This window comes from Herpailurus yagouaroundi, unplaced genomic scaffold (genome assembly GCF_014898765.1).
Source record: "Herpailurus yagouaroundi ecotype Mexico unplaced genomic scaffold, PumYag 166, whole genome shotgun sequence".
Taxonomy (NCBI): Eukaryota; Metazoa; Chordata; class Mammalia; order Carnivora; family Felidae; genus Herpailurus; species Herpailurus yagouaroundi.
The window spans coordinates 34170576-34182633 of NW_024412407.1; the positions used below are offsets into that span (position 1 = coordinate 34170576).

Genomic DNA, 12058 nt, shown 5'->3' on the forward strand with positions numbered 1-12058 from the left:
TTTCCACTTACTCAGATATGTTCCCTTGCTTTATTGATTACAGCTCATTGCTTAGGGACAGCCCTTCTCACATATGTATTGCCCTTCGCGGTTATTCATATCTTAGAATGATTCATTTCACCCCAAGTGCAATTTTTATTGTTTTCCATCACGTTGGGTTTTTTAAAGGGTTCCTGTCTTTGCATTGTCATATTCCACTTCTTATCATTACTTTTGAAACCATCTTTCGTTTTGTATTTAAAAGACATGCTGTGGGGTTAATGATGTTTGTAAACACCCCAAAAGCTAGCACAGACACCACAAGCATGCCGAGAACCACCACAGTGCAGGGTTTAGCAGGCTAAAACAACCGTGCGTGATCATTACTGCCATCTGTCGGCAGGCAGAGATGACTCACTTCTGTTTTGGAGCTTCCTTCATTCAGTCTAGGAAAGGTCAAGTTGAATGAAGTACTAGGTGGAGGGAGCTCAGCTGCATATGAGAAAGGTATTGTTCCATTCACATGGGCACAGGAAGAGATATTAGAAAACACATTCTGGCACCGGAAACCCATGCTAAGGGCAGTGGGATAAACTTAAGCAGAATGGAAAATGTGGACTGTGACCAACCCTTTGAGCTTTTGCTTCAGGTAGACATTTTTAACATCATTTTCCTCCTCTGATTTTAGGAGTGGTATTTTGAGGGCATGGTATTGCACTGAAAGAATGCCAAGATGGATTAGCCAAATTTTTGAGTCATAAATAAGTGTATACTTATCTTGAGAGCACGACACATGAAAATAGTTTGTTGTTGTTGTTATTCAGGCTATTGTGCAACTTACGTTATTTCATAATAACCTGCCCCTGCCCCACTAGAAGAGGTTACTGGCTACACTGCTCAGCTGCTTCTCTGTTGTATCTCTTACAAATGCATAATAACGATATAATAATATGAGGTAAGATGCAAAGACTGGGCTCTTTTGTCCATTGATTGGTTCTAGGTGCTTTAGTGTTTACCATCTGCTTGAGCACACAGCTCTTTGCAGGCATTATCGTATTTAATACTCTTAACGACTCAGTGAGCTAAGTCATATTATTTATCTCCATTTGACAGTTGGGGAGACTGAGGCCCTGAGAGATTAAAAAGCATAGCCGAAATGATGTAGCCAGTAAGTGGCAGCCAGGACTTTAACATGGGTTGCTGGCTCCAAAGGCCATGTGCTCTGTTGTCTTTCAAGAAAATGGAGACGCTAGTCAAGGTCTCGCATACCTTCCTGTTCTTTACTTCTCCATTATACAGCGCCGTGGTAGGTGTTACCTGACGAAAAGTAACCTACCACTTCATTCATAATGGCGATACTGGGATCTGACTAGAGGAGAGCAGTAAGGAAGAGATGAGATGGTATAGCCTTAGGTATAACCTGAGTCCACAGCGGGCCTACTGGTGACTACCCCTGGGGGTAAAAGGGAGTATTGAAGGCAAGTGATTGTAATGAGATGCTCCCCCCCCCCGGGGGTCGTCACCTCCCTTACCATGGAACGACAAACAAATATTCCATCTTATCTTTTTACTCTCTCCACCCCCCCCCCGCCAAAAAAGGGGAGAAGCAGTGGTTTTTAGGAAATTTCCTAAAATAGCCTAAAAATGTCAAACTGACTTTTGACCTGAAAAGATTTCCAAAAAGTAAGTAGAAAGAGGAAAAGGAAGAAAGAAGGAAGTCCTGATGCCACAGAAGCTGGAGGTTTGGAGGCTTAGCCCTAAGGGGTCAGGCACCTAAATGGCTGGTAGCTGCAGGGGAGGGAGAGCAGGAACCAGCACGGCTGAGTGGGCTGTGGGGCCAAGATTCCCAGCAGCTGTGCAGAGGACCATTTGTTGGCTTAAAGGATTTGTATGAAGGCAAACAGAAAGATCCCCCAGATCTCAGAGAAACCAGCTTTTGGGGCAAGTTTCAAAAATAAAACATCTCAAATTCTAAGGCCAGTTTTTTTTTTTTTTTAAATAGAAGTTTATTTTTAAGTACCATGACCATATTTTACAAACATAGAATGAGGACACAGAGTTTGACAACTATGAATCCACTGTGCGGCCACAGGACAAAACATCTGAAAATGGGACCAAGAAATACAGCTTTGCCACGTTTAAGGCCTAGTCTCTGAGATACAGGTACCATCTGAAGGATGATAACTAAGCTTTCCATTTTGCTTCCCCCTTCTAGGAGATGGGTAGTTGCCATCTCAGTTTCTACCTTAGTTTTGTTGTTGCTGTTAGCTTGCTGCATATAAGGACCACTTATTAAGTGTTCTTGTGGAAGATTCTATTACAGGAATAAAGTCCCTGATGGAAGGAGTTTGGAATGGAAGAAAACACTGTTAACAAAGATTTTTGACCAAAGTAGAGAGAGGCACAAGTTCAGCATCTGGCCCAATAGCTTGTACTCACTTTTTTTTGCGTATGCTAATTAATGAGTAGGAACATGAATGAGGGTTCTACTTTCCCAATGAGGAAATGAACCTTATACCCTGGTGGAAAGAAGCATTGGAGCTAGAAGAGTAGAGCTGTTTGAAGCTCAGAATTGGGAGTCGCGGCTGGTTTTAACCACCACCTCTAGATGTGGGAATCTGGACCACTTGCTAACCACTTACTCTAAACCTTGGTTCCCTTGCCTGTTGTAATGGGGACAATACTCCAGAATGTATTGTAGAGTTGTCGACGATTCAGTGAGATAATATATAGCTTCACCAAGTTTCCAGCACAGCGTTCTGTAGGCCAAGCTGACGGTTCTGTGGGGCAGTTTGAAGAAAAGGAGGCTTCAGGATACAGGAAAAGGATGGGGAATTGAATAGAGTCATGGCCAATTGTAGAGACACTGCTGAGCTGGACACGGTCTAAGAAGAGAGCTCAGGTGAAAATCTGGGGAGGAACTCTGACACGTGGGGTGAGACCTTTGGTCCTTCCCCACCAGGAAGCCGGAGCTCATCGGTGGTATAGCCATGCCACAGCCAAAAAAGGCATGTTCGGCTATGGAAGAGCTTTAGCGAGGAAAGTACCGCTAGGTGCCTGTAACACAAGACTGTTTAGAATAGTAACGGAGACCATTTAAAAATGGATGAGGTGATTTTTGGCAGTTCCCCACCTGAGTATAAAGAGTCTACTTTATTTTGCCTTGTTATAATTGCTTTTATTCTCCCTGAGATCCTGGATTTAGGATGCCCATCCCAGTCCAAATAATGAACTAAAGCTAGATGTACTTCTGTTTCTTTTCAGGAGGTTTCTCTGCTGATTTGCTGAAATCTTTCTTGGGTTTTTAGATTTTAGCTCAGAGAGGTTAAATAACTAATCCAAGATACCACAGCTTGTGAGCAGTGGGAATGGGATTCACATTCCATCAGTACCTATTTTGAAGCTCATACTTGCTATTGATAAAATTCTGCCTCACAAAATCCTAAAGTAAGAATTATAAGTCGTGAGCGTTAGTCTCCATTCTCACGAGCTTTGGAAATTTGAACAAACCAACCACGTAAACTTGGATGCTACTCAGTCTACAGTTTATAAGATTTAAATTTTGTCTTCTACCCTCCCCACTTTACAACACTTTGAAGAGAAACTGAAATAAAGTATGTGGACAGTTCTGGAAAACTACTGTAGAAACAGTTGCTTCAGGTGAGGGATTAAGGAGCTGTGTGACAGGGAATGACAGACCTACTGACATTAGCATGAGGTCAATGAAAATAGTTTAGGCAGGTGGGAACTGCCTAAGGTGGGAAGGAGAACAGAAAGTGGAAGTTACAGTCGGATCAGACAAGAGAACACAAGATCCAATCTGTAGTGCTGCAAGAATGGAAGGGAAGAGGGGATGCTGAGTAGAGGGTCAGGGTCTGTACCATATTCCTAACTTGTTCCTAATTAAAGGACATGTGAAAATATCTTACTCTGGAGCCTGTTGCTATGATTCTTTCCTTTCTAAGTTGTTTGGCTGAGGATTGATGCTTTGAATGGCACTCTCATTTTCTGTGCAGAATGCCACAGTTTGAATCCAACTGGGGCTAGAAGATGGCCCCTACTCTTCATTGGCCCTATCTTTTCTTGCTCTCCCCCCTATTGCCTCTGCCTCCCCCAACACACATCTGATGCAATGTATTTGCAGAGAGTGAGCCAGCAGTGATGTGTGACTCTGTAAATAGACTATTGCCTTCCAGTTGCTCATGTGGGTTTCCATATTCAGCCCAATCTTGAAACCAAGATGGCTCTGCTACTCATATTTCGCTCTGCGCGTCTTCCTTGATTTGGGTGTCTTTCAGTTTTTTACCTTGCTTTTAGTTGTCTGTCATCTGGTATTCCTTGGGACTGAACACTTCAAGAGCAAACCGTGGTGTTTCAGGTTGGATGAGCACAGTGAAGACATCCTGGAGAAGACAAGAGGGCAGAAAGGCTAATAGAGCGTGCCGACTTGGTGCTAGGCACGATGTTAATGAGTATTTTAATTCTTCTGCAACCCCGTGACATAAGTGGTATACTTGTTTTAGTTCAAACGACATTGGAGTGTTTACGTACCACGGCCGAAGTGACACAGTTAGAAAAATAGTGGGACTGGGATCCAAATCCAAGTATGTTTGACTTTAAAACCTGGTTTTTTTGGCTGATTTTGAGACTCCCATTCCACACACCGAGGAGTCAGAAGAATGCTGGGATCTTCCCTTCTGCCTTGAACTATACTTTGGGGAAAGATGGGTGGGCAGTTCTCCTAAGACCCTATAGGCTTTGCAGTGGTGCAGCCCTAGGTCTGTGTGGATTCCAGGCCTTTCCACCTGTGACTGTGGAATAGGTTTCTTGTTGGCCAGCACACCCTCCCTTTAAAAATTTTTTTTAATGTTTATTTATTTTTGAGACAGAGACAGAGCATGAACGGGGGAGGGGCAGAGAGAGAGGGAGACACAGACTCAGAAACAGGCTCCAGGCTCTGAGCCGTCAGCCCAGAGCCCGACGCGGGGCTCGAACTCACGGACCGTGAGATCGTGACCTGAGTTGAAGTCGGACGCTTAACTGACTAAGCCACCCAGGCGCCCCACACCCTCCCTTTTAAAGATGGAGCTAGGATTTGCTTTCAAGAAACTGGCCAGTTGAGATCCAGATGCAGGTTTTTAAAAAAAAAAAATTATGTTTATTTTTGAGAGACAGAGACAGAGTGTCAACAGGGGAGGGACAGAGAGAGAGGGAGACACAGAATCTGAAGCAGGCTCCAGGCTCTGAGCTGTTGGCACAGAGCCTGATGCGGGGCTCGAACCCATGAACCGTGAAATCATGACCTGAGCCGAAGTCGGACACTTATCCGACTGAGCCACCCAGGTGCCCCAATACAGATGCGGTTTTTAATGCTTGGAGAAACTGAGGCCCCAGGAATTGCTTTAGGCATTTATAGCCATGAAAGTACTTGGTGCTAGAAAGTAATGCACCAGCCATCCTGTTTCTCATACATCTTCCAGGCAAGTGACAGTGTGTCTGCAGGAAGGCTGTGGCACAACGCAGAGAGAATGCGGGCTTTGGAGCAGATCGGCTTGAGTTCTGTGCATTCGCCAGCTGTGTGACCTTAGTTGTGCTCTTTAAGCTGAGTCTCGAAACTTCCATTCACAAAATGGCGCCAAAATAACACCTTCATTAGTGGGTTGTAAGCTTTATAAAGAAGGGTAGACAATGCTTGATAAATCGTAGGCCTTACGCTTTCTTGTCTTTTCATGTACCAGACCATACCTAAACACTTGAAGAATATGGGATCCTAAATGTTTTCCTGTTAACTGAAAGAGAAAACCTTGGGATGTTAATACCCTTCATTTTAGGCCTGGGGATAAGCAGCAGCTCAGTGGGTTCTGCCTCTGTGGTGACGTAATTACCGATTGTGACATGATCAGGACTTACCAAGATTTTCAAAGCAGGGACATACAGTGATTTCAATAAACTGTTACACACAGGATATAAGCAATGAAGATAAGTCAAGAACATTAAAAAAGAAAGCAGAATAAAATAGTGTTTGAATCTAGGGTCACTCATAGATTTGGAAGTGTTTATATGTAAGAAAAAGTGAACTGTTAGATGAGGGACATATTAAAGGTACTGGGTAGGAAGTAGTGATATGTTTTATATATATATATATATATATATATATATATACACACACACACAGGAGGGCAGTTAATTTACTATCACCAGCCAGCTTTTAATAGATTATACTGATAGGGGCTCCTGGGTGGCTCAGTCAGTTAAGCATCTGATTTTGGCTCAGGCCATGATCTCACGGTTCATGAGTTCAAGCCCCGCATCAGGCTCTGTGCTGACAGCTTAGAGCCTGGAGCCTGCTTCAGAATCTGTGTCTCCCTCTCTATCTGCCCTCTCCTACCTCACGCTGTGTCTCTCAAAAATAAATAAATGTATAGAAAAAATAAAAAAAAATAGATTATACTGATATTCTTGAAAAACGCCTTGGATTATGATTTTTACACAGAGGATACATTTTTATTCCCCTTTCTGAGACTACTGTGATTCTCTTTGCCTTATTCTTAGGCATTAGATCTATATTTTATTCAAAATCATATTTTGATTCTGTGGTTAAGGGTCCAGCATGCAGGAGAGTAATGTTAAAGGCTAGTTTGATTCCATTTTTCCAAGGACAAAAAAATTATTGCTACCTTTCTATTTAATGACAGAGAACACCCAAATTATCATGGGTTGTTAGGAGGTTGCCATGAGAAAAGAACTAACATTGATTGGTCATTGACTTTTGCCAAGCTCTGAGCTAGTCACCTTATATGACCTTACAAATGCTGTTTTATTGAATTCCTTCCTTGAATTCATGAGGCATGTATTTTGTCCTTTATAAGGAAATGGTAGATCAGAGAGGTTAACTGTTTTGCCCAAGACCTTTAGCTTAGTGACTTGCCCATAGTGGCTTAAACAAATAGGTGCTTCTTGGTGTCTCGGAATAAGGCACCTGGAGACAGGGTCTGGTGGTGGCAACTCAGTGATGTAGTGATACCAGGGCTGACCTCTGGGATTCTGTGGCAGTTTTGTCGTGGCTATAAGGGTGCTGCCCTAGTTCTAGGCATCATGCCCATAGAAAAAGCTGGTGCATAGATCAGGGAGAGTCTTCTCCATGTCCCTAATGTCATGAACTCAAACTATGTCACATGGTCAACCCTGTGGGGGCCTCTGAGGCTTTCTGGGGGAGGTGGCAAAGGGGAAAGGGTTGGGGACAGTAGTTCCCTCAGTTGTATCTCTCAAAGGAAGTAAGTAACAGTCTGGGAATTGAACCAATGCCTGCGTGATTCCAAAGCCCAGACATCTCTCATGTGTCATTTGTCTTGGTTCGCACTAAACCCTGCTTTTGTGCCTTTGGTCTAATCTCCACACATTTCCTCCAGAACTAGGACCTTGGCTCATCAGTTATTTCCTTTTTCCCCTTAAATATCAATTTATTCTTTTCCACTGACATTTTTTTTTTCTAGCTTAGTGGTCCTCGGGAGATGTTTGGACATGTTTTGGGGAGGTTTTTGATATAGTAATGACTGCTTTTGTAAAGTGTGTGTGTGTGTGTGTGTGTGTGTGTGTGTGTGTGTGTGTTTCTGGCATTTATAGCCTGGCAACTAGGCACGTTTGGTGTCCTGCCGTATGTATGATAGTACCTAACAGTCAAAAATAGCTCTATCCAAAATACATTTCTCCCCTCATTGAACATTCTCAGATCACTCTCATATTAATCAACAGAGGCACAAAAGCTTTTCTTGACCCCAGTTCTCCCTCCTTCTTTCTTTTGTCAGTTCCGCTCCTTAAAGAGTAGTTACATTTCTGTTTTCACTTCCTCATCTCTCACTTTCTACAAAACGCCACATCCAATGGACTTTCTCTTTTTCTTGACCTTCTGCAGCATTGAACACTTGACCCTTTTAGTGCTATGCCAGAAATTATGATGACAAGAGTAATTAGATTTGTCACAGATTTGGTGACAGTACGAAGGAGGATGAGTACAGTTTAGAACACGGATGGGTAGGTCATACAAGCGGCAATGTCTGGTAAGCAGTTGGTTTTGGACTTGGAGGTAAAGGGAGTGATTTGGGCTGGAAATAAAGATATGAACCTCGTTAGCAAGCGAGGGTAGTTGAAATCGGGAGGGTAGATGAGATGGCTCAGAATGAACAAGTGGAAAGAGGAGGGGAATGGGTCAAGGACAAAACTACCTTTGAGGAATAGCCAGAGGGGGTGGAGGTGATAAAGGAGCTAAGGTACTTAATTACTGGAGATGAGACAAGAACGAGAAAAACAAGGACAGAGAGACATTATAGAAACCAAGAGAGTGTTCTAGGAAGGGTAGTTAGCCAGTCTGGGAATCAACCCAGGACACTCCCTTCCCCCTCAGGATGGTCGAGCAAACAGTGAGGAAGCCTTGGTACCTTCCTCTTTGTCCCTCCAGACACTGTGATGACCTCAGTGCTGGCACTCCTTCTCTCTCGTCTGCCCTGACACACGGCTGACCTGTGTGATTCTTGAGAAACTCAAATCTGATTGTTCAACGCTTTTGCTTAAAACTGCACTGGCTTCCCACAGCTTGGAATAAGACATCCTCTTTGATCTGGTCCCAGGCTACCTCTCCAGGATTTTCTCTTAACCTCCCCGCCCTTGAACAGTAATATTAAGCCACACTAAGTTATTTATAGCTCCCTCTCTGGTCCTGGCTGTTTTGCATCTCTGTGCCTTTGTTTGTGCTACTTCCTCTCCTTAGAATATCCTCTTCCTTGTCCGTCCAGAAACACCTGCCCACTTTTTAAGAGAAGTTGTGGCACTTCTGTGTACCCTTTTCTGACTCTCTTCTTCACAGGATTGACTTTTTTTTTTTTTTTTTTTTTGCACTCCACCTGTGTCCTATTTATGCTTTTGTTATAACTTGGCTTATTTACCTATCTGTCCCACTTGCTGTACAATGAGCTCATTGTAGGCCAGGGCTATGCTTTACTAATTTTTGTATTCCTAGCACATGCCATAATGTCTGATGCGTAGTAATAGCTAACTTTTAATGAACAACGAACAGTTATTAGACTGTGCACTCTCTACACTGTAGTGGGTTGAGAGGCGGTCCCCCCCAAGAGATATGTCCATGTCCTAACTCCTGTAACCTGTGAATGTGACCTGATTTGGAAAAAAGGGTCTTGGCAGATATCATTAAGGATCTCATGATGAGATCATTTTGGATTAGCCAAGTGGCCCTAAGTCCAGTGACAAATGTCCTTCTAAGAGGTGGAAGAGGAGAAGACCTAGACACAAAGGAGAGGGCTTTAAAAGAGGAGAAGAGGCTGGAGTCAGCCACAACGTGCCGGAGAAGCCACTAGAAGCTTGCAGCAGCAAAGGGTGATTTTCCCTTAGGGCCTTCAGAGAGAGCATGACTCTGACAACACCCTTGACTTCAGGCTTCCGAACTGTGAGAAAATGAATTTTGTTGTTTTCAGCCGCCGAGTGTGTGGTAATATGTGATGGTGGCCCTAGGAAAGTGATATCCACACCGTCGTTAAGAGGGCGATCTCTGGAATCTCACTGCCTAGGTGCTTTCCCGGCTTACTCCTTGACTGTGTGATCTTTGGCAGAGTACTTAACTTCTCTGAGCCTTCGAGTCCTCCTCGTAAAATGGTGATATAAATAGCTCCTATTTTCTTAAGGTTATTAAGTAAGGTTAGTGAAAGTGCTTGGAAAAGACGGGGCGAATAGTAGGAGCCAGCCAGTGCGTGTCTACAAGAGGTTTTCCATGTGAATAAACGAAGGAGTGAGGAGGAGGATGTAAATAGGCACCCGAGCCATCATAGTGATGGGAACTCACCTAGTTGTGTGGTTATCAGGTGTGTTCTGTCCCAGGGTGGTGGTGCTCTGACATTCTGGCCGACCCCCGGGGCCTGGGACAATGCCGGAAGGGTGAAGAGTCAGTGTTCTTGGAAGCTACCCCCCCTGCTGGGGCCTTTGGTGGAACCACAGGGCAGCGAAGCTTGTCTTTGAGACCTGGGACCTCCCTTTATACACTCCTCTCTCCTTATTTTTGTATTTGATTCTCTGTTTTGTGTGCATATGCGTGTGTACGCTCGTGTGTGTGTGTGTGTGTGTGTGTGCACATTTGTATGCTTTTGGATGTAGTGGCTATTCTCTTTAGCCTTTTCAGTGCCCAGGATGGTACCTCTCAGGCTAGGGCTAGTCTCCCAATCTGAAGTCCTTGTGCTTTCAGATTTTTATTCTTCTCTACTTGCAGATCAAAACCCTTGCTTCTTTCCTTTTTCTTCTCTTTCATTGTGTAATTTTCATAGTCCTTATTACAACTGTAATTCATCATAATAGCTTTTTTTATTAGCTGCCCTGCTCTGCTAGACTGCAGGCTTCCTAAGGGCAGAAACTTTGTCTCTTTCATTTTTGTATCCCCAGAACCTAACATACCGGTTGGCTCATAGTAAGCCTTTAATACATACATGTTAAATGTATCACTGAATTAATTATTTCATTGCAGCAAATGTCAGTTGCAATTAAAAGAAAAGTATTTTAAATCCAAATGGAAATGGATGTGAGAATTCTGATTGCTGGAAAATACATTTTTACCTGTCTATAGGCTGTTCTTTCCATCACCCTTCTCTTCCTCACATCTTCCAGATACCAGCCGTCAACAACTCGGCACTCACATCTTAGAGTTTTAACACTCATGTCCACTTTATTTCTAGCAACCAGACACGGAAAAAGGACTGCCTCAAGTTAGGGGTGCCTTCTGAAGCAGCAGAGAAAACCTTTAACGCAAAGCAGTGGGGCGCCGGTGATAATCTTGACTTTTATTAGCTTTCTTTCAAAGGAGGGAGCAGAAAGAAAGAAGCTTTTTTTTTTTTCTTGAAGTTCCAAAAGATAAACATATGCGATTCACATGACATACTAATCAGCAAAATATCACCAACTAAATTTAATCAGTGCAATTAAGTTTCCAGAGGTAGTAGCAGGAGATTTTGAAACTTCTTTTAGCAAACAACATCCTTTCTCATTTACTTATTCATTCATTCAAAAAATACTTATTAGGTATCTGCTGGAGATCAGGAACTGTACAAGGTCCTGGAGATAGAGTCAATAAGAGAGACATATCCTCATGGTGCACTGACTGACAATAAGCAAAGATATAAATTAAACGATATTCTTTTAGGTAGTGGTAAATATTTTTATGAAAATAGCAGGAAGGGGTATCAGGCAGGGCTATCTTAGGGTCTTCAGGACGGGTCTCAGGGGGAGATAGCACTTGAGAGATGTATGGTAAGGATCAAGATGCATGAAGATATCGGGGGCAGCATTTTGGCAGAGAGAAGAGCAGGTGTGGAGGCCTCAAAGGGGGGAAGTTTTTGCTGTTTGGCTTTTTCTGATGAGTATCATATGGTCTGAGTTGGAGGGTGGTGGGCAGTGGGGGCAATGGTAGAATTTGAGGCTGAAAAGGTGCTATGAGGCCAGATCGTGTACGGCCTGAGAGTCTTGGCATCAACTTGGCTATTTTGCAATTCATTCTAGAAGGTGTAAGAAGGGAGTGATGGAAGTTGACTTAGCGTCTTTTCAGATGGAGACAGTAGAGTGGATAGAATATATACCTTAGAGCCGTTTTAAGTCTTGTCTCCACCTTTCAGAAGCTGGGTGACCTTTTGCTACGTTGTATGACTACTGTGATCTGGTGTTTGTTTGTTTGTTTCATCGATATGAAGGAGTTAATATTCATCAACTTCTAAGAGTTACTAGGAGACAAAATAACCTATAAAGGACTCATTACACCTGGTTTTGAATAAATGGCTGCTATTGCCCTTTCTAGTAGTATTGAAATACAAATTCCTCTTGAATCAGGCATCATTTTTTTTTTTTTTTGATAGATCTATGGATTAGGTAGCTTTCTGTTCTGTTTCATTGTTTTCACACAAGTTGCTTACAGACCTGTAAACAAATGAGCAAAGTATCGTAGGAAGTTAGAAGCATCGTGATTGGCTCTACCCTGACTAAAGAGCTGTCTCTCATTTTGAGTTCTTGGAGTTCCCATGCACCGTGTCCTGAG

At 43.1% G+C, this 12058-nt stretch overlaps 1 protein-coding gene across 2 annotated transcripts in view; it reads left to right on the forward strand.

The window, feature by feature from the left end:
* The window catches only part of GRIN2B (glutamate ionotropic receptor NMDA type subunit 2B), a 431156-nt gene that overhangs the window by 124543 nt on the left and 294555 nt on the right, over positions 1-12058 (forward strand). The window lies entirely within an intron of this gene.